The 3232-nt window shown below is 54.8% G+C and overlaps 1 non-coding gene across 1 annotated transcript; it reads left to right on the top strand.

Annotated features, from left to right (window-relative positions):
• The first annotated feature begins 3159 nt into the window (after positions 1 to 3159).
• trnaf-gaa (transfer RNA phenylalanine (anticodon GAA)) lies at positions 3160 to 3232 on the top strand. The gene has a single exon. It is a non-coding gene; the product is annotated as a tRNA-Phe (tRNA).

Consider the following 3232-nt stretch of genomic DNA (forward strand, 5'->3'; position numbering starts at 1 on the left):
CGGTTCGAGACCGGGCGGAAACAGCCTCTTGTTGCACGCTCCTGTACTTCACAGAGGTCTTGAGCGACCGGTCATTTGTTCCCAATGTATTTCCGGTGCCTTCATGCACTCTTGTACCAAACGCACGTTCCTTCTCTACGCGGAGCCGATCATTTGCAATTGGGCTGTGCCGACAGACCAGGACGAGCTCTGTCGGCTCCAAAGCAGCGCAGGACCTGCAAGAACAACAGAAAGATTAGCATCCAGTGAGCCCAAGATCTCATCAAGAATCGGCTCCAGCAACAGGGCTGGGCGCATTGTTCCATTCTCCGACCACTCTCGGTGTAAACAAGTCCCTCCTGGTCTCTGCTTGAAATGCACTTTCCTGCGTTTGCTTTGGTGTAACTGGCTTCCCCTGCATGGGCGAATGTGAAGAAGATCCTTAGTAAGTCGTTGAAGAAAACCGAGAAGAGGTCGGAGTGGCCTCTGTCGTTCATCAACGATCCAGTCAGGCAGTACTCCTCTGTAAAGCGCCGTTCGTTCACATCGATTGGCTTTCTTTTGCCTTCATTCGCGCAAGTAGTAAAAGTAGACGCCCCTATTCTGCCGTGACCCGGATTCGAACCGGGGTTGTTGCGGCCACAACGCAAAGTACTGACCACTATACGATCACGGCGAGTTACCGATACACACATGGTAGGGCGGAAAAGGCTGTGCTCTCTTCGTGTGACCTAATTCGGAAAAGTCCTGACGTTGCATTTCAACTGAGCCCCAGTATACATCGACCCTTCGACACTCTGAGTGACAACTCTCTTGCGTGTTTTCTCATATTTATGTAGTTTGCTTGCATGATGCCCGGAACAGCGGGGTTGTGTGCTCCCATATGGTCTAGCGGTTAGGATTCCTGGTTTTCACCCAGGCGGCCCGGGTTTGACTCCCGGTATGGGAACGTGTCAGTTTTGCCTCCTGCTTTCCAAAAGATCAGCACCGTGTACGAAGGAGCCGCATTAAAACCACTCGAACGTGCAAAACGCGCGAGAAGAGGGGGCGCTTGTTTCCAACCGAAGACTTCTCGCGTGTGAGACGAGCTGATCATCGCTGCAGGAGGTGGGAGGGTTACTCTGGTAGACAGGGCTGACCTTCGGCAATAGGATTTATACTCTCCAAGATGATATTTGCACTTTCTGGAGAGGCGATTTTCTCCACTTCAGTAGCCCGATTTCGTCGATTGCGTGGAGAGGGCTGTAGAATGTGGCGCCGCTTTTCCTGCTCCGTCCATGACAGGCGTGCTGGTCTCTGGAGAGAGAGCACGGTCCATCAGCGCACTCCAATAAAGGCACTGGAAGCAGCTGAATCGCATTGGCGAAGCTCAGCACTGGGCCGCTGGGAAGGGTTTGCTACCGTTTCCGTAGTGTAGTGGTTATCACGTTTGCCTCCCACGCGAAAAGTCAATGGTTCGAAACTGGGCGGAAACAGACCGGCTTCTTTTGTCGCCACGCACAAAAGGGGATTGGGGATTCGCCTAGCGCTGTGATCGCACAGACCCACTCACCTCTTAGTGTGGCGGGATCTGCACAGTGCATGTCGCAGCGCATCCTGCTTTCACTCCAATGCGCGTCCTGATGTACCCCAGTCTCCCGCGTGACAGGTGGGGATAATCACCACTATACTAACGAGGAAGACATCGCACCCTTCGACCCCCGGCATCGTGTCCCGACCCACCGTGCTGGAAGCCGACGCGTGCTGTGATTCCTTTACGGAGCAGAAATGACAACCGAGGAGCCGAGAGATCATTTCAGCATTTCGCGTCTGAACAGAAAACACAAACGACCAACTCGGAATGACTTGCCTTTGACGCTTATCAAAGCGTTCTTTGTGCATCGAACAGACCCACTCACCTCTTAGTGTGGCGGGATCTGCACACTGCATGTCGCAGCGCTTCCTGCTTTCACTTCAATGTGCTTTCTGATGTCGAGTCGTGTGCCGTGCGGAGGCTCTGAAAGCGAGAGCAATGAAAAGGTGCACGACGCTGTGAAAGAAAACAGAGAAGTGAAAGGCAGTCCTTTCTCTAAGGAGGTAAAAGAAAAGCTTTCTACTCCCCGTCGGGGAATCGAACCCCGGTCTCACGCGTGACAGGCAAGGATACTCGCCACTATACTAACGAGGAAGACGTCACACCCTTCGATCCCCGGCATCGTGTCCCGACCCAGCGTGCTGGAAGGCGACGCGTGCTGTGATTCCTTTACGGAGCAGAAATGACAACCGAGGAGCCGAGAGATCATTTCAGCATTTCGCGTCTGAACGGAAAACACAAACGACCAACTCGGAATGACTTGCTTTTGACGCTTTTCAAAGCGTTCTTTGTGCACGACGACTGCGCCGCCTAGCAGATACAGATGGGTTGTACAACTCTGAACTAGCAAATGGAAGAGGGCTAAGCCCCCTCTCTTTTAGCCCAGGTTCGATCTGTCTCCCAGAATCACCAGGGCGCACGCACACACACACACCCGTGCCGTTGAAGTGCTCTGCTTCATTTCTAAGGGCAACTCAACATTCACTCCTACCCCGAGAACAGAAAAGACAGCGTCCGCAGCAACAACAGCTCAGGTCTCTGCACAGGAACTAAGCTGCCCCCATCTCCTCTGCTCTGCGGCTCCTGTGGAGTGGAGTCCTGCCTGGAGCCGTGTTTGCAGGCGGCGGCTCCCCGCGCTCTGTCTGTGCGTCGTGTCCAAGAGCTCCTGGGAGGAAGAGAGAGCCCTCCCACTCGGGGGCTTTTCCACGGTCTGTGTGAGGAGGGGCGGGTGTGTCCAGTAGCTTATCGAGCGGAAGCCTGGGGCGGCGGAGAGCTGTGATCGTGCAGACCTTGAGGTGTCACCTCTTTGTCTGCTTTCCCGTCCCCCCTCCGCCCAAGCTCTGCTCCAGAGTAGCCCGGCAACCCCTCACACCTGCACGTGTCACAACCTAAGGTGTGGTCATGAGACACCCATGGGGTGCTGTTCTGTTCTTGCTAATTGTTTCCTGCCCGTCGCAGGCAGGAGTCCATGCGAGGAAGATGCGCTGGACAGAGCTCAGAGGGCGCAGCTGGGTGGCTTTCCTTCTGAGTGACGTTCCTGCAACACTCTCCCGCTCCTCTTGGTGCGCTCATGCCGCTGGAGCAGGTGGCTGTGGGCTCTGTGCACTGCCGAAATAGCTCAGTTGGGAGAGCGTTAGACTGAAGATCTAAAGGTCCCTGGTTCGATCCCGGGTTTCGGCA

This window comes from Atractosteus spatula (genome assembly GCF_055471065.1).
Source record: "Atractosteus spatula isolate fAtrSpa1 chromosome 10 unlocalized genomic scaffold, fAtrSpa1.hap1 SUPER_10_unloc_8, whole genome shotgun sequence".
Lineage (NCBI taxonomy): Eukaryota > Metazoa > Chordata > Actinopteri > Semionotiformes > Lepisosteidae > Atractosteus > Atractosteus spatula.